Genomic DNA, 20,493 nt, shown 5'->3' with positions numbered 1-20,493 from the left:
GTGGGGGGGTGGAAGCAGTAATTACGTTAAACGCACATTAGCGTAAGTACAAGTTGGCCCAAAAATCACACAAGGGATTTGCTTGTGCCCTGGGAGGCTAAGACCAGAGGCCCGGGTCACCACAGTGAGTAAGTTGATTTATTCTTTAGGCTACTGTGATTGTTGAAAATGATGGTGGGGAATCAAGAGAGAGAATGGAGGCTCCTCCTGTTGTTCCTTCCAACTGAACAAGCAGTAGATCAGAAAGAACAAGAAGCACCTGGGCCAGAAGATCCCCATCCTGGCAAGTTCGGATTTCCATGGGACAGCATGGAAGAGATGGAAAAACTGACTCCAGTCCTCTATTCTATCTGTGAGAAGACAGCAAATAAGTTTAAAGTGTGTGTCCTTGAGACAGATTTTTTTCCTTTTCTTCATCATTCTAGTAAAGGCAGAAAAGCAGAAGAGTCCTCTCTGCATCACCGAAGGAAATCATCCATTGTGGCAATAACAAAGGGCAGTTTTGTGCATAGTAAAGATGGGCATTGAGGGCTGCATTTTTGGCAAAGGAGAAAAGAGATGCGCCGGAGAGCTTCCTGGCAGCACCGTGTCTACGATGCTGGGCAGCTGCCATGGCTGGGGTCTGGAAACAGGACTGGAGGACCTCAGGTGTCCCTGTCAAGACTTAGGTTGAAAGGAGCAACGTGGGCACTTGAACAGCCGGGACAAGAGCAGTGAGAGAGAAGGAGACCTTGCCTGTTGACTCTTTAGGATTCACAGAGGGAGCTATTTGGGGGATAGCACTCTCCCCAAGTAGCTTGCAAAATGTGGGCTTTAGAGAAGATTGCCCTCTGCCCAGAATAACTAAGGAGTCACAATTGAAGTGAATATCAAGCCTCAAAAGCCAGGGAAGAGAAAAATTCTTTTGAATTTAGCACCCAACTTGTCACCAAATTAACAGAAGGAGCAGTGAAGCTCCCTTTGAACCTCCCTGGAATCTTCTTTCACCACTAAAAGGTGCAAAGACACAGCCTTGTCATGAAAAAATATTTAATCAATAGAATCCTCTCTTTTTATAAAAAATTTATTTCTCTTAGTCTCATTCAGAAACTGCACACTTGGTGTATTTTTCCTGGGTTGTGATCTATCTGGTTTCACTGACTTTAGCAAACTTTGCTCTACAGAAAGCAGTCCTGCGTATCCAGTCCTCAGATTGAGATCCTAATTGAAGATCATTCTTTGAGCAAGACTGCAAGCATAATTTCTTATTTAGAAATTGCAGTTATAGCACCAGAGATTATGAATATTCTTTACCTACACAACTATCTACCTCTATTTTCTTAGATATTAAGGTGGAGGTACAAGTGGAGAGAGAAAAAAATAAATATTGCTTTGACAACCTTTGTAGAGAGTAGAATTTCTACTAGTAACAATAAAGTCCTGGTTAGCAATACATTTTAAAAGGTTCTGATCATCATTTAATATAGGAAGATCATTTCTGAAACTGCCCTGGCTAAGCTGTGTGTATAAGTAACAACTCATTTATATCATAGACGTTTAGAATTTTCCCTTTTATTTTCATTGTTATGGATGAAAAGCTAAATTATTTTAATGCTTTAATAAAGTCCTCTGTTTCTTTCCCCCATCAGGTTCTAAAGTAAAACAGGAACTCAACAAAGAAACATAGAGGGGAAAACCTTCAAATGCACTCTTCATATTCAAACATAATAAAACTTCCTCATAAAAGCCAACTTCCCTCTGAGTTTATATCATTATTTGTAAAGGATCTCAGATAGCTATAAAATATTTTCCTTCCATCAAATAGCAGGAACGATAAATAAGATCTTTATACAAATGCAAACAAGAAAACATAAGCAGCATTTGTTTAATAAAGGGCTGAACATTCACCTTGAATTTGTAGTCATTTTGATCATTGTCTTCACCATCTTGGAATTACTAGTTTTACTGGGAATAAGGAAAAGGGATTAGGGGAAAATATCACTGATTCCCCTCTCAAAATAGTGTGCATGGGGACTTCCCTGGTGGCGCAGTGGTTGGGAATCCGCCTGCCAATGCGGGGGACACAGGTTCGTGCCCTGGTCCAGGAGAATCCCACATGCCGCGGAGCAACTAAGCCCGTGCGCCACAACTACTGAGCCTGCGCTCTGGAGCCCACAAGCCACAACTACTGAGCCCGTGTGCCACAACTACTGAAGCCTGCTCACCCTAGAGCCTGTACTCCGCAACAAGAGAAGCCACCGCAGTGAGAAGCCCGCGCACCGCAACGAAGAGTAGCCCCGGCTCCTCGCAACTAGAGAAAGTCCGCGTGCAGCAACAAAGACCCAACGCAGCCAAAAATAAATACATTTAAAAAAAAAAAAAAAAGATTCTTTAAAAAAAAAATAGTGTGCGTGACCTGAAAGAATAAGAAAACTAGGAAATGTTATATATATTGACTCAATAGTATGCATCTTTAGCATAGTGATCCTGTCCTATTCAATTTGTTCTCCGTAGTTTCTTCCAGGGTAGAGCTAATGGTTTACCAAATAGCAAGTCTTCATTATCACGGGATAATTTGTCCTGGAAAAAGCTCATTTAAAGTGAATCTACATAAAATAGGAAATAAAATGTCATTTTGTCTAGAGTAAATGAAAGATTATTTATCCTATTTTGAAAAATAAAACCAAAACTTACAAAACTATTTCATCTCTAGTTAGCAGTATACATGTTAAAATTGTAGCTGTGCAGTAATCATTAGAACAAAGAATGAATTGAGCTGATTCTTTTTAAGGTAATTTTTCTGACAAAGATGCAGGCTAGCAAGGTGTACAATCTGCCATATTTGTAAAAAGATCGTAAGAGTCATTGAAAATTATTCGAGAGTTTTAATTTCCCAAAGTGCTCTCCTAGTACCTTGAGATGCAAATAAGTTTCTTTGAAATACCTATTGTGTTATCATTCTTGTCAATTATTTTTTCTTTGGCTATTAATTGATCCAATTCTACCAGGTCCTCATTTGTCAATAGCTTTGTCTATAAATCAAAAGTTTTCCATCATTGCTTTCACTGATTTTATTTACTTTATTGTATGATTTCCAATTTCACTTCATAATCAACATGCATTGTATTTGATTTATCCTATTAGATATTTACAACATCCACATAGTGATTAAGAAACTTACCACCAAAAATGTTGATGTGATGTAGTTTTATACTGATTTAAGGGGAGCAGGTGTCCATAGAGAATATACTAGGTTTTGACAACTTCAGCATACTTAGGCAACACTCCTTGCTTTGGAGGGTCAGATACCAAAAATATGAAAAGAAAACCCCTTTTATGTTCTCAATAAATGTCTATTAGATTTACCAACAACAATAAGCAAATACGGAAGAAATAAGCACACACTGATATAGAACATGTACTAGTTTATGGGAGTTAGTGTATACGGACTGAATTGTGAAAAATTTCAAGACTTAGCCATTGAAAGCTCTTTTCATTGAAACTTTATCATCAAAAAGATATACTTAAAATACGACACAAAACTGCTAAAATTATGTGGGCTATGGGAAAGAGCCTGTAGCATTTAGTCAAATGAATGCTTTACTTTTATTATGCCTATTTTCTCCCAATGGTTAGTCCATTTTATCTTTACTCTGAAGAAGATAGACAATCATTCTGAATATATTAATGTCCCAGTAGGAGAGCAGTCTGGGACTGACTATTGGTTTAACTACAACAAACATTTACTCATCTCTGTTTCTCAGAAAACACTCAGGCTGTTTGGAAACGGAGCAGACCATTGGTGTGCTAGCCATGGGCACTCTAGCTATACGAGAATGCACAAAAAATCAAATTATGTCCGAGGAATTAGATCCTAAAGGAGCATTCTTGATCCATGATGTGCTGTGTCTCTAAGCGATTGCTATATTTTACAAGACAAACAATGTATTAGAGAACCTACCGTAAGGAGATGCTCCTGCTTAGACCAAAGGCTAGAGACAGTAAAAGATGACTTAAATGATGAGCAAAGGGTATCACCTTTTCTGAACATATTTATATAGACAATATTACCACGTGCTGGGCATTGCGAGAAGAAGAAGGTAAAGAGTCTCTATTTATTGAGGGCCTATTATGTGCCCAGTTCTTAATATATCCCATTTTAATTTATTAAGTAGGCAAGTTGGAAATCATCTAACTTTTACTTCCTAGTTGTTGTTTATGTATAGCTCCTCTTCCATCTGAAATTTGAATATGTTTTTGTATATGAATTGAGGTAGGGTGTCTAGCCTTATTTTTTCCGAATCATTTGCTAAATTTTCCAATAATGTTTATTAATCTTTCCCTTTAGATTCAAATTACCACATAATATCTATGTACAAATAGAGTTGACTTCTGGGCTAGTTATTCTGTTCTATTGATCTTTATGTCCACTTTAACACTAATATCATACTATTTTCATTAGTAAAGCTTTAGGTTTTCATATATATTAATAGAAGTTCCAGTGACTGTGATTTTCCCCTAATCTTTTATTAAACATTTTTGCATATTTTTCTCTTTGAATTATCTTCCAGAGAAATTTAAAAATTAAACTTCATTTAAAATTCTGGTAATATTGTATTTGGGATTGCATTAAACTTACAAATTAATTGGTTTAGAATTAAAGGGATTTTTAATAATATTGTCTTCCCATTGAAGAACAAGGCTTATCTCTCCATTTTTTCATGTCTTCTTTGACAACCTTAAGAAAAGCTTGATTGCATTCTTCATATGGATCTCACTCATTTATTATTATTATTATCTTAATATTTTTTTATTTTTGTTGATATTGTAAGACTTTTTTTCCTTTTACATTATTTTATCAGTTATTGTTATTATATAGAATACTATTTTTGTATCTTAATTTTGTATCTGGCCACCTTAATGGACTCATATTAGATATTACAGTTTATCTATTGCTTCTTTTTTTAATTTTTTTGCGGTATGTGGGCCTCTCACTGTTGTGGCCTCTCCCGTTGCGGAGTACAGGCTCTGGACACGCAGGCTCAGCGGCCATGGCTCACGGGCCCAGCCGCTCCACGGCATGTGGGATGCTCCTGGACCGGGGCACGAACCCGCATCCCCTGCGTCGGCAGGCGGACTCTCAACCACTGCACCACCAGGGAAGCCCTATTGCTTCTTTTTAAATTTCCTGTATAGGTATCATATTTCCCGTAAGTGGCAATTTTACCTTTTCCCTTTTTATAGTTATAATTTCAATTTCTTTTTCTTGGTGTATTTTTAAGGGCCTTCAATACATACTAAATGGTAGTAGTTTAGCAGAAATTCTTGTCTTTGTAAGAATTCTCCTAATATTTCATCATAAGAATGTTGGCTATAAGTTCTTGGTAAAGTCCTAGTTTATTAATATTTCTATTTTTGTGAGTTTTTCTTTACCAGCAAATCGTTTTCTACATCTGTTGAGATAATTATATGTGTTTTCTCTTTATAGGGTAGGTCTTACAGCTAAGAGGTTGTTAACATTACTACCAAAGAAATTTATAACTGATGCTTTTTCTTTTCCACAGCTCTAAGTTTAGAAAAATAATTGGAATAGGATGTGTATCTTGAAGAGGCCGAGGTGGATAAATATACTGAATAAAGCACACTGTCTTATACTGTGCCAGGTAGTCTAGTATGTATTAGGTTCCACCAAGACTGATGATATACCTGACGCTGATGACACGGTTCCTCACAAATATCCACTCTGGCCTGCAGGAAAATTGTTGCAGCCACAGGAATATGAGGCTGGACATGGAGGGTGTCAGTTGAACTTCTAGGAGTTCTCCTGGGGCTCTAACTCTTTTGGACTTACTATCTGCAATTGTACATCTGCCAGTGTCCTCTGTCTGTTATTGGAGAACGCTGCTGGCCTCTTTGCTGTGTATACTGATTGCAATGACTTCCTTCTGTAGGTTCCAGATAACTAAATTTTCTTGATTTATCAGGAGGCGTCTCTGTCTGGTTCCTCAGTCAATTTGATCTTACTATTGACATTTATCACCATGGTGGGTGGAACATCTCCTAATCTAATAAGTTACATAAATACACATTGTCTAATATTAAGTGATTCCTGCATTGCTGGAACACATCCTACAGGTTTATGAGATTTTAATTTTTTTTTCACATACTACTGGAACCAAATGTATTCAAGAATTTATTACATGATAAAGGTTACTTCTCAATTCAGTGTGGAAAAGATGGGTTTTTCCAATATATGGTGTTGTGAAAAGTGGGTAGGATATAGAAAAATATTAAATTGGATTACTCTTTTACACTGTACACAAAGGTACTCTACAAATGTGCCAATGATTAAATGTAAACCACGGTATAAGAAGGTAATAGTACAAGAAGAAAATTTCAGTGCATTCCTTTACAACTATGGGATAGAAAAAGCCTTTCTAAACCAATTCTCAAAATGCATACACCAGGATAAGAAAAAGGTTGATAAAGCAGACTACATAAAAGTGGAAAAGTTCTACATGGCAAAAGACACCAGGAGCAAATCTAAAATCAAATGACAAATTGAGATAAAGCATTTGAAATTCACAGCAGGAACAATACTTTAAAGGCCGCTATGTACTTTCTCCAATCCTCTAAAAACCCCTAGAAATTGGGAAGAAAAAGATCAACAATCTAAAAGAAAAACTACAGTTCACAGAAAAGGAAATACAAAGGGTCCTCACATATGAAGAGATGTTCAACCTTACTCCTAACAAGAGAAATGCGCATTTAAACTACTCTAGGATAATACTGCTCACCTACCAGATTAGCAAAGCTCCCAGCAATACCTTTGGGAAGAAAGTCTGTTCATGTACGTTGGGCAGGTGTGCAAAGCGGAGCAAACTCCATGAAGGGCAGACGTGACAAACTGCAACTTGCATTCCATTTCTACAATTTTCCCCTACAATTATACCTGCTTGTACATAAAACGCTGTTATTTACGAGGTAATTCATTGTTATTGTTTATTATAGGAAAAATTTTAAATGGGGCAAAGGGAACCCAAGTGTCTATCAAAGGAGAACTACTGCAATAAATTATGGTAAATCCAGACAATGGAATAGTAGGCTGTTACAAAAGCAAGTTAAGGAGCTTTCCTTGCATTGATGTGGATAGATCTTTGGTGACAGATCTTTAGAACACGTTGTTAAGCAAAAAGCAAGCAAGGTAAAGATGAAGTGCATAGTATGCTACCCATAATGCTATTAATCAACTAAGGAGATAATCACTGTCAAAGAAATGATTCTCAAAGTATTATCTGGGGACCACAAGATCCTTTTGAGGGTCCACAAGATCAAACAATTTTCATGATAATACTAAGCATTTATTTGCTCAATTTTTGCTACTTTCTAAAATTTATAAAAACACATTAGTGAAAACTCCAGGAATAAAAGCAGGCTTGGACTTACTGACTCAGATTAATCTGATGGACATTTTTCTTGCTCTGTCACATATGCCTGTGCCATTATCAATGGCATTTAGGTCTGGCTATGAAGAAATGAATAGACACTGCCTGGCAAGACTACAGAAACAGACCACTAAAGCAGACCACTTGCTTCTTAAGGCCGTCCTTTCCACAAAGAAACTTACACACACGCAAAAAAGAGGATCACAAAACAAATATTCCCAGAAGTCAAGTCCAAAAATGCCTGTCAATATTATACTCTTCTTTCCTCATCAGACTTGTAAGGTACAAGTAAGGCACATAATTGAGGTAAGTTCTAGGTCATAATAAATAAAAATTTAAATGGACAATTTATTTCTGTTTAACAAGTAAGTGTAGACCTACTAAATACAGGGTTTGTGGTCATTGTTGTATGTAGCTGGGGACCAGATGCTTGGTCACAAGGGAAATTGAATGAAAGTGGAAAGCTATCTCTACTATTAAAACAATTCAAAAGCATATGGCATTTGCTGTTTACGTTTCTCCCTTGTGTAAAATGTTTCTGAACCATGGTCTCCAGAGCACACACTTTGGGCTGTTTCTTCCTGGACTAGTGTTTCATCTGCACAAACTAACCCACATTTTCTTCTGTGATTACCCATATGACTAATGAAGCATAGCTCTGAGGTTATGATTTAGGGGAATATATGTGGCCATGGAGTGCATAGTGGTGACTGGACCTATGCCCTCATTATAAACATGCTCTCACATAACTGGCTGTCCAGCCTCCATTTTCCTCTTTTCTTTTTCATTTTGATTTTTAAAGATGATCTATTCAACTCTAATGGTGTGGTTAAGCAAAACTGTGTTTTCTACTCTAGCTCTTGGACTTACACCTTCAATAAAAATGTATAGGCCATAAGTTCTTCAGATTCTGTGCAGACTTTTTCCCCAAGGTTAGCTCCAAGCTTCATCACTTCATGTTGGGCCAGTTTATCAGCTACCTGCATGGCCCAGATATGTGAGGCTTCAAAATTAAAGAGATACTACTGTAGGCGCCCTGAGAATGATTTTCCCTTCCTTTTCACGTTCATCTAACCTAACCATCCTTGTGTAATAGTTCCTTAAGTAGATATATCTATTTACTTGCATATGCCAGTAAGATGAGTACATGTGTGTGTAAGTAATTTGGGTTCAGCATGCAGTATGTTTATCTGCAATATAGTGAAACAATTTGAAGAGTAAATGCATTTCGAACTCAGAAATTCGTATATAACACTTTTTAAGGGAATATTAAAATCTTATTGGGGACTTCCCTGGTGGTGCAGTGGTTAAGAATCCGCCTGCCAATGCAGGGGACATGGGTTCAAGCTCTGGTCCGGGAAGATCCCACACGATGTGGAGAAATTAAGCCCGTGCGCCACAACTACTGAGCTTGAGCTCTAGAGCCCGCAAGCCACAACTACTGAGCCTGCATGCCACAACTACTGAAGCCTGCACGCCTAGAGCCTGTGCTCCACCCCAAGAGAAGCCACCGCAATAAGAAGCCCACACACCACAACGAAGAGCCGTTCCCGCTCGCCACAACCAGAGAAAAAGCCCACGTGCAGCAATGAAGACCCAATGGAGCCAAAATAAATAAATAAATAAAATTTAATAGGTTATTGTACTAAAAAAATAAAAACTTATTTGTATTTCTTCATCTAAAAAATTAATAAGTGCAATAAACACCAAAGCTAATGGTTTCCTAAAATGGTAGCCTCAATTAGTTTCTTACACAAGTAGAATGATTATATTATTGCAAAGACCTAAGAATTGATTTCACCGAAGGTCACCTATCAGATTGAAATAATGTTTCAATTTCCAGAATCCCTCCATTTTTTAGCTCCTTTGTGGAGTCTAGGATTTAGTATTCTTTGTAGAATTTCTTTTTAGGCATGGTTCTAGAAAAAGTATTCAAACTGCCAACACATCTTGAATGTTTGTCTGAATAGTTTAGTCAAGATTCAGTTTATAATCCGTGGCCAAACGATGGAAGTTTCTGAATGACTCTGAAGTTTGCTGAGGGTGATCAAATTTCCAGGATGAATATGAACACCTCATTTACAAAATGTGTCATTTGATTACAGAGAATCCAAAAGAATCAAGAACAAGAAAATATAAGACAAAAATAAAATCATCAAATGTGCTAATGCTTATTTACTCTCATACAGTAATCCTGCCTCTTTACCAGAATGATATTATCCTGAAACTCTCACGTCTATAGTGTACTCCTACTATCTTTGGATGTCACCTTCTCCAGTAAGCCACCTGTAAATCCTCTAGTTGTTGTTGTTTTTTAAGCCCTTCCTTACTCATCAGTAAACTGAAGGCAGAGAGTGCTGGTAGAATGTGTGCATATCAAGATGTGAAATAAAAACGGTTGAGTTAATTCTGTGAAACATTTCCACTGTTCTGGTAAGAATGAAAAGCGTACAGATGAACTACAAAATACGAACTATGCAATTTCAGTAGTTATGCACACACAGTCAACGCTCTTAAATTTGCATTTAAGATTGGCCATGAACAAAATGAAGATGAGCAGTAAGATTCATGCTAATAGGACTACTCCGGTGGCGCAGTGGTTGAGAATCCGCCTGCTAATGCAGGGGACACAGGTTCGAGCCCTTGTCTGGGAAGATCCCACACGCCACCGAGCAACTAAGCCCGTGTGCCACAACTACTGAACCTGCGCCCTAGAGCCCTTGAGCCACAACTACTGAAGCCCACGCACCCTAGAGCCCATGCTCCGCAACAAGAGAAGTCACCACAATGAGAAGCCCATGCACCGCAATGAAGAGTTGGGCCTGCTCACCACAACTAGAGAAAGCCTGCACGCAGAGACAAAGACAACGCAGCCAAAAAAAAGTTTTTTTAATAAAAATAAAAGATTCATGCTAATAATTTCAATTTTTCTTTACTTAAAGTGACATTAAGTAGGAAATTTAAAAACACAGTAAGTGGAGACAGAGACCCCAGAAGAATGAAAGAGCCTTATATATAATACCTTTAACAGCATTTCTTCCTGAATTTTGAACAAGTTTTCTGCATTTTCATTTTGTACTGAGCCCCACAGATTATGTGGTGTTGGTTATAATGACGCATCAAACAGGATCCTTTGAAGCCTGAAAAAGTACAATATCTTCCAGAATGTCTACTTTATAGAAAGATGATAAACAGAGAGAGACAGACAGACAGACAGACAAACAGGTAAGATAGATATGGTTTATTCAATTTGTTAAAGCACCTACTGTGTACTTCTGAAGTATGAATAGCTGGATAGCTGGTACATCACTTCCTTAGAATCTGCTTACCACCATTCATTGCCTCCATGTTGTTTATGGTTTGATGACTATGAGGTGTGACTTTCAATACACCACCTATGCTGGGCTTTCTCAGGGGCTCGGGAGCATTTCTTCCTGGCGTGTGGTATGCTTGATGACCTTTAGGGGAAGATCAGGTGGTTCCTCTGTTCTTCACACTTGGGAAGGAAAGACCTGCTTGTAAAATGCAGTAAATGTTTCCTGGATGGAAGCCAATTTATTTTTGATCTTCATTTGATCTTTATTTTGACTAATCCTTTTCTTTGTGTGATTTCCTTTTGTTGATATGCCAAAATTCTGCCAACTTGTTTCCTTTCTCAAAACAAAAAACACCCTCATTTCTGTTAAGTTTAATATTCAGATATATTTGCCAAAACTAAATTAAATCCCCTCTGCTCTAGCACTAACCCCTTATCAGATCAGAAGTATATCTTATAAAATGTCTTGGCGATTGGCTCACCTATAGGCTTATTGTGACTTTATATTAAAGAACTGTCATAGATTGCTCTTTGTGGATCTGTTTAATTGGAGTGGGGGGCGGTGTGGAGGGTTTTCTTTCCAGTTATTCATTCTCATAAGTAAGAGAAGATTTTCATGTCACTGGTCAAATCTATAGTGTAGCAACTATTTAGGTAATGCTTGTAATACACTCAGATTTCACTTGAATTGCCCAGATAAACTGAGTTGCTCCCAAACGCTTTTAGTCCCAATACAGGGATGTGATATTAGGACTTGTCTGATCCAGTCGACTGTTCTTTTTAATCTAGCATTATGGCAATTTGTGCATTCTCCTCGTTGCATATAATCTGTCAGCAAGACCAAAGTCCTCTTGCAAATCTTTACTAAACTCTAGACCTGCTAACAGAAAATTTTTTTTTTCCAGATGAAACTCTATTCAGAGGGTTGGGTAAAGCAAACTCAAGCACCAATTAGCACTGTTAGCTCAGCATTTTCAACATGCAAGTTTGCTTCCAAAAACCTCCCTTTGAGCCTGAGCTTGCAAGAGGTTCAGATCTCCTGAGTTTCACTTTGAGTGTCAAGTTCAAGCAGAACCCCAAAGAAACTCAAAGCAAAACCCTCTTTGGACCCTTTGAGTTTCACCTGGCTTCTACCTGAAAGAACTAAACAGTGTTCCCTTAAAACTTGGCCCAAGTTTGCATGCAGTTCAACTGAAATCCAATTCATCATTGCTGAAAGATTTTCAAACCTCCGTAAAATGGGCTGTGAACCTAGTATGACCTTTGGATATCTAAGGCAGTTTACCAAAGTTTCCAACAAACTTAAACAGGACTGTTAAAACCTGGTGAAGAATCTACATGTTCTATTTTAAGCTATAATTCACCTCTAAGAAATCTATGAATCACATATAATTGGCCCCAAGAGATGAGTTATTTTATGCTTTGTAAAATTATTATTTTTCATCTCTGCATACTCTTTTAATTAAGAAAGATTCTGGCTAATAGATGAGAAATTAGGTGGCTACCATCACATGCTATTTTCATCTCCTCACTGCATACAGTATATACCACAAGCTTAGGCACGTTATTAAGCATTGGCTATAAAGTGGCCCCGGGAATCTACACTTTTCTAATGGCAAACAGTTGAGATAATTCAATATCTTAGCACAACACAATGGGTTGGAACAACCTGTCACCGAAGACAAATTTCCATTTTTTCTAATGGAGATAAAACTGTGCTCATTCTTTTCTTTGTTCTCTAGGCAAATTTTCTTCCCCCTCTCATCTCTGCCTTGCCCTCCACCCTCTCCTCTCACCACAAGCCCTACTTGTGTCTTCCTGATAATCTTCATTCATTCTCCCTTCTCTAACCATTTCCTCTCTTCACCTTTGAGCCACTTACTCTACCCACCCGTCCTCCAGCCCCATCAGTTCTTCATCTGCCTCTTTTCTTAACCTTCCTGATGGGACTTTTCTACCAGCTTTCCACTGCACCTGTTTTACAACAGTGTTGTAAATGGGTCTCTGATATCCCCTTCCATCATTCCTGTGCCTAGGGAGGCTTTCTATTCCTAATCCTGCACCTTTTGTTCTTTGGACTACAGTAGGGTTTTAGGAACTCCTCAAGAGGGGAGGTTGTAAGGCTGCCCTCAGGCCCTGCCAGTGAGCAACACTTTGCAGCAAGTATGGATGACAGAGTTACTTTATTCCTTCAACTTCACAAACAGGAGAAAAAAAGTAATGTATAGTGGGAAAAAGCATGGATTTGGGAGTCAAACAAACCGAGGTATGAACAGCATCTCTGCCGCGGTGACCTTGAACAACAAATCTACCCTTTTGGAGTTCTCACCAGTGCAATGGAAACACTAATACCTACATCAAAACGAAAAAGGAATAGATGAAATAATGCATGTCACAGAGACTCTGTTCGTATTAAGTCTTTACCATCAAGAGGTTCATTAAGAGAAGATACTGTGTCTTAATCTTAGGCATAAACCAGGATGGCTTAGTGGGAAATTAGAAGACTGCTTATTTTCAGCCTTTTCGTATAACTTCCCTGTTTAATGTCCTAAGCAATGTGGTGTTTTTGCATTGAGGTACAAACGACACCAGACTCTAAGAAGTCTACTATTTTTTCATTTGCGTTGCATATTCCAAAATGGTCATTTTACTAGAGCCAGGGTGATTTCTCTTCCATTACTTCAACACACACAGCTCTGGAAAACTTATTTTTCTGCAAATGTGTGCACTTTGAGATAAGGCAGATTCCTTGTGGACTTAATATCTTTCATGTATTTTTTCCACATTTTGATAAACACACACAACCACCAAATAATAATTGGGGGAAATGTACCTATTACTGAATTCTTATTGCACCTATCTAAGGCTTAGGCTCTAAGCAAAACCAAAATGTCTGAACCTGAAATGAAGGACTCTGTCGATCTTTCAGGAATTTTGTTTGTTTCTTTAATTTTATAAGGACATCATATTTAGAGCCAAAAAATGAGATGAGTTAAGTGTTTGGTGCCACGTGGATTATACTTGAAAATGTCTGCTGGGTTAAATTTTGTGCAGAAAACAATTACTCAGTATTATTTGAAGGAGGCCAGATGAAACGTATAAAAATATTTGCTTTCTTAGATTCAATAGAATTTATAGTGGGAAACTAAATAAAAAACCAAAAAAACACTCAATAGGTAAAAAGAGCAAAGGCCTGTTGCTCTTAACTTTATTATTATGTATAGCGTTCAGTAAATACTTGTTGAATGAATGAATAAGGCTTCCTTAGCAAAGATCAGGGAAGGCGTGAGCTTGGGAGATGGCTGTGCCCCCCTTGAAGTAGGTTGGGTAGGCCCAGTGAAGGGCTCACCATAGGACAGCTAGGTTGATGCATGACACAGAAGGTGATACAGAGCAGAACTCAGCAGCTTACTAGTAAATAAGAGTGAGATCACATAAAGATGCAGAGTATAAATGGGTAGGGCCAGGAACAGGATTGTAAATGCAAGAGTAAACCGACAGCTAAAAGCTATGCTGTAACTGAATCCTTATGGAAATAGGGCAAGCAAGCAAGGACAGAAAGATTACCTGAACAAATGTTTTCGCCTCAGTCCCTTAGTCTTTTTTTTTTATTCTTTTTAATATTTATTTATTTATTTTTGGCTGTGTTGGGTCTTTGTTTCTGTGCGAGAGCTTTCTCTAGTTGCGGCAAGCAGGGGCCACTCTTCATCACGGTGCACGGGCCTCTCACTATCACGGCCTCTCTTGTTGCGGAGCACAGGCCCCAGACGCGCAGGCTCAGTGGTTGTGACTCACTGGCTTAGTTGCTCCACGGCATGTGGGATCTTCCCAGACCAAGGGCTCGAACCCATGTCCCTTGCATTGGCAGGCAGATTCTCAACCACTGCGCCACCAGGGAAGCCCAGTCCCTTAGTCTTTCAAGTAGCACTCTGCCTTTTGGATTTACAACTGCCACAGAATTGCCTACATGGAAATAAATAATGGAGAGAAGAAGACAGGATGGAAGGGTGAAGGGAAGGGAAAAATGGATTGATGATGGAAGCCAAGAAGAAGAGAGTAAAGAAATTGACAATATCAAAGGAAAAGGAAATAGACAAGGGAGGTAAAAATGGAGGAAGGAGACAAGGGCAGGAAGTGAGAAGGAAAGAAATTCCCAAGGATTGGGAGGAATCTTGACTATTGCTCCACCGGTCTTAGAGAACACTGCAGTCCATTGGCTCAGTTATTCACACCAACTTCCCAGTGTACACAGCCAGGTATCTTTGAAGCCTGTAGCTTTGGCATAGAAATGGCTCCAGTCGCAGAAGACAGCTCTGAATTAAATATGAGGGATGTTTCATTATAACCACAAATCCGTAAGAGTGAAATTCAAAGAAAAAGGAAAATGAAAATATTACATTTTGTTTGAAAAACTTTGTCCTGAGTTCATTACCCAGTAATGATTCATTCTACCCAGCAAGGAAAGTTAGGGGTACCCCTTTCATGAGTCAAAATCTTTTTCTTGTACACTTCTTTGTTTTGAATATTCTATTTCTTGATTTGTTAAATAATATTAATGTCAAGTAACATAACAAATGGAAAAGTAGTTGAAGCTATCACCACAAAATAAGGTTAACACAGAGGCATCAATCCTGTAAGGTACACTTGATAAAGACAACTAAAATTTTTATCTTCTCTAATTAATAATTTGTTAACTGGTAGTCAAGAGCAATAAAACGCTTTTTAAACTACAACTAGACCCTTATTTGCTCTACATTTGAACTTATGGCACTTAGGTTCCAGATGTCACCCAAAACATACACCTGGGGGGAAAATTTCTACGTTTATATAACAGAGAGTAAAATCAGGGACGTTATCAGCTCTAACAGGGGACTGTAATAATATAAATGGGGTCAACAAAGATTTAAGAGAAAATAAGGGATGAAAGATTCCAAATGAGTTCTCAAAGATAGCTGGCTACATAGATAACATTTTTCTCCTTGGTGCCACCATCTAAAATGCAATACTGTCCAGAGCAGATCATTGTTAAGGGCTATTAACATTTATGTTAATAATAACAATGGTAATAGTAATAGTTTACATTTACTGAATATTGCTATGGACCAGGAGCCGTTCTAAGCATTTCACAAATTAATATAGTCAATCCTGAGAACAACATTAAGTGATAGATACATATTATTATTTTCCCTTATTTTGGTGAATTGATGAGCCGAGACTGATTACTGGTGAATTAATTATTTAAATTCAAGTCAACAAATCACAAAAATTGATAGCAATAATAACAGCAATTCAACAAGGTGGTAAAAAGTTACGGTTGGACTTCCCTGGTGGCACAGTGGTTAAGAATCCGCCTCCAAATATAGGGGACACGGGTTCAAGCCCCGGTCCAGGAAGATCCCACATGCCGCGGAGCAACTAAGCCCGTGCGCCACAACTATTGAGCCTGCACTTTAGAGCCCACAAGCCACAACTACTGAGCCCACATGTCTAGAACCCATGCTCTGCAACAACAGAAGTCCCACAGCAATGAGAAGCCCGTGCACCGCAACAAAGAGTAGCCCCTGCTCGCAGCAACTAGAGAAAGCTTGCGCGCAGCAACGAAGACCCAACGCAACCAAAAATTAATTAATTAATTTTAAAAGTTATGGTTACTAAGCTACAAAACTTTCCTCTAACTGTTAAAGAAAGACCGCTCCTGGAGATCAGGACATAAACAGTTAATTGTTTCAGAAATTCAAAACACAGTATAGGATTACTTTGAGACATTTTAGCAAGTATTCTTATCGAATTTCAATGGTTTCCACTTATACATCTGACCTAGGAAATCTCAGCCGGAAATTCAATATTTGTTATATGCATGGTAACACTGGATTCTCTAGCTTGTTCCCTAAGATGTATGCTCTCGTTGAAAGACTTTGGGTCAGACACCCAATCACTAGTGCTATGGAAATACTGGACTAGGAACAGGAGCCCTGATCTTCATCTCTACTCTTCCAGCATTGGCTGTGTCACCTTCCTCTTAAAAATGGAGGATAGTAATGTTTACAATCCACTATATGATTTGTTGTAACAATCAAATGAGTTATAGATGCAAAAGTACTACTCAAATCTTTATTTTTTTTAACAATGCTAAGCATGAGCATATTAGATGATGGAAGAAACAGAAGGACATATGTTTGCACAAGAGTATTATAGATTTTGATCACCTTTCTTTAACATTTAATCATGTGTTCATCTTTGAAAAATGGGATAACTACTTATAACTATGTTAATCAATGGATCCTGAGTTATCTCTAAGGTGCTGTGTACATGGTAGCTAAGAATACATTTAAGCCAGACTTGCCTGGGTTCAAATCGAAACTCTGCATTTACTAGCTGTACAACCCTAAACAATATTCTAACCTTCACAGTGTCCTCACCTATAAAATGGCGATAATACTGGTATCTACCTTACAGGGTTGTTATAAGGACTGAATGAGGCAATAGAACGAAAGCACTTAGAATTCATGTCTATAATATAAAATATACTATGTACGTTTTTGCTATAATTATGAATTGTAACATAGACGAGTGACATTATTGTTTTTCTAAATCACCCCATACTTATAATCATGCCTTTCAAAGGCATCATTTTTCAAATCCTTTAAGCAAATTAGTGTCACACACATACTACTAAGCACTGTGCTAGGAACTGTACTGTAACAGTAACAGCAACAACAGCAAAACCTGTGATATTCTCCCAGCCCTTACGGGGGTTATAGTCCAATTGGGATCAGGAAGGAGAAGGTAAAAAATTATTGAATACCAAAACAAATTATTTGGGTACTAAAATAAGAAATCAGTATCTGTTCCAACGGTGCAGTAGAAGGTCATTATGGATTCTTGATAATGAGAATAACATGATGAGAATGGTGTTTGAAGAATACAATGCTCAAAGACCTGAAGATTTTTCTCCCATATTCCCAGACTGAGTCAGTGGCAACATCATGTACCTGTACCCAGCCAGGATACTGGGAGTCCAGTCAATCTTCAAATCCTGTGAGTGTGTGAGAGCCTAAAGATCTTTGAAAGGTGCTTTCTACACGGAAGGAAGTGCCCTCTCTTCTGTAAACTAGGAGCATGGCCCCCCATGCCCCCATCACCATGCACCCCACCACCCCACCAAACTATATCATCTCTTACCTGGGCTTTTGCAATTGCTTCCTAGTCTCCCTGCTGCTTTTGAACTCCTCAGATCAAACTAATTGTAAAATGCCTATCTGACCATTCACTCACTCATTCTCAAATGTTTATTTCGCGCTTACTCTATACAAACTATTGTTGAGCAAAAAGTAGACAGTCTCCAAACATCATGAAGACATCATGGTGACAGACAATAACCAAACGATCCTCACAAACTAATGTTGAGTTTAAAGTAACGTTGAACATAACTTTCTAAGCCTCCGTATCCCTATATTTGAACAGAAGTAACCGAACCTACCTCACAATATTTTCATGAAAATAAAATAACTATTAGGAAAGGACCACAGAGTAGATGCTTGAGAAACATTTACTTTGTTTTTGAAATCAAATGGCAGCAGTTGGCCCAGAAGATGGAGCCAGAGATAGGGATCAGGCGCCAGTTCAGAGAGTGGTAGGAGGAAGGGGAACCATGGGAAGGAGACTAAGGATTTGTAAGAGAGGCAGCAGAGAAACCAGGGTCTACTGTCATTAAATATTAAATGACTTAGTGGGAAAGATTTACAAATGGTCCTGCATTTGTTTTATTTTCAGAAGTTACCTGCTCTACCAGGCTATTTAGAAATAACTACCAAGTTACAATATGAAGGACAAAGATGTAAACATCTTCAGTTATATCAAGAAAATGATCAACCCTTAGCTGGTCTACCAAGCAGTCAACTTTTATTCAACTCAAACAAGTAGGGGAGGAGACCAGTCTAAACTAGTGAAAACTATGAATTAGATTCTTCAAATCAATGCAATTTTGTTCTTTCATATCTATACGATGAGATTCTCTTAGGCCAAAAAGAGCATTGGCAAGTAGATACTTTTGCAGTCTTGCTTTCATAAATAAGAGAAATTACTTTAGTAATATATAAAGAATACTTAAATAGATGATATCAGACTACATGCTTGAAAAATGTGTTCCCTCAAGTAGGTTTATTATATCCTTGCAATCTTTTATACTATTTTTTGCTTACTGAATCCACTTAACATAAATAGGTCGAAGACATCTTTATCTTAACCCCGTGTCAACTACCGAAAATTCCAAATTGGCAGTCCAGAGTGATGAGCTTTTACCATACATAGTGCTCAAGCTATCATAAGAATATTCTTCTCTTTGAAAATCCAGCTATATTTAAGCTATTTCTTTCTAGATCAAAATTTCAAAGGCTAACTGATCTTCTTGAACCTAATAAATGTATTTAATTTCATTAATGTTTTCTCTTACAAGAATACAGTTTCTGTGCTAAGGAACTGGTCCCTTTATTCTGCCCTACCTCCCACCACTGCAGGGCACACCTGGAGCATTATATGCAGTTTTGAGCATCACATTTTACGACAAACTCCATTAAAATGAAGCACACTTCAAAGAGAATGAGATTTGGAACCATTTCATATGAGAGATAATTGAAGAAACTCGGAGGCTTGGTCTGGAGAACAGATGACATGGAGAAACAGAGATAATAATACCTCTTTCCAACCATCTGAAAGGCTAGGTGCATAAAAGACACTGACCTTGCTACTTTCTTCAGCTTCAGAGCACTGATCTTCAAACTTACGTGTGCAGGGGGAGCTTATGAAAGCATACGAAAGCAGGGATCAGAGCTTCATAGCCACCAGCTGCCATTCAAATGGCCCTGGGTGGAGGAGAATCAAGGAATTACATTTCCACAAGAACCACAGGCGACTCTGATGCAGGTGGTCTACAGAGCACACTTTGTGAAACACTCCTTCGTAGGGTGAACAAGAATCAGTGGGCCAATATCACAAGGAGAAAGATTGCAGCTCAACATACAAAAAAGACCTTCCCAAGGGTTACAGCTTCTCTGAAATGAAAAGACTTGTCTCATATGGTTGTACATTCCCATCACTGGTGGGTTCCAACCAGATCCTGGGTGACCGTGGTAAAGATGTCACAGAGTGCTTGCTTCGACAGCACATATACAAAAATTGGAACAATACAGAGATGATTAGCATGGCCCCTACACAAGGGTGACACGCAGATTCGTGAACAGTTCCATATTTTCAATCTGGGACTAGCCTGTTCATACGTGAGGAAGAAGGCCAATGATATTCTAGATTACAGCCCTTCCTTTCATTATTAGTAGACAAATTAACTAGTGTTATTTAAAAAAAATAAATTTGAAAAGAATATTTTCTTTTCTACTCTGCACCTCTCACATACTCTGTATCTAACATTTAGCCACAGATGCAGACATTCTGTGGGCTCCATTTATACTTCTGTATCAAAATGCTAAGCAAAGCGAGTTACACCAAGCTCTCAGCTCACAGGTTTTAAAGGAAATCATGTTCTCAAGACATAGTCAGATTTACAATTAACATTATAGTTTACTAAGATCCTATAATACATACCATATTCTAAAATAAAATTTCAAGAAATGTATGGAAAAGTAAAACTACTAATAAATTTATTCATTATAAACTAAGACATGAAAAAATTTAGCAATATGAATTCAGTTATCCCAAAAAAAGGCATGTAGAACACTGAATCTAGATATGTTTTTTTCA

General features: G+C 38.0%; 1 non-coding gene across 1 annotated transcript; it reads left to right on the top strand.

Annotated features, from left to right (window-relative positions):
- Positions 1 to 19,884: 19,884 nt before the first annotated feature.
- On the top strand, positions 19,885 to 19,991 carry LOC112409196 (U6 spliceosomal RNA). Its single transcript, XR_003005125.1, has one exon. It is a non-coding gene; the product is annotated as a U6 spliceosomal RNA (small nuclear RNA).
- Positions 19,992 to 20,493: the final 502 nt, after the last annotated feature.

Source organism: Neophocaena asiaeorientalis, unplaced genomic scaffold (assembly GCF_003031525.2).
Source record: "Neophocaena asiaeorientalis asiaeorientalis breed wild unplaced genomic scaffold, Neophocaena_asiaeorientalis_V1.1 scaffold5, whole genome shotgun sequence".
NCBI lineage: Eukaryota > Metazoa > Chordata > Mammalia > Artiodactyla > Phocoenidae > Neophocaena > Neophocaena asiaeorientalis.
Note: the sequence above shows the minus strand (reverse complement) of the source record. Positions and strands in the feature narration are given on the sequence as shown.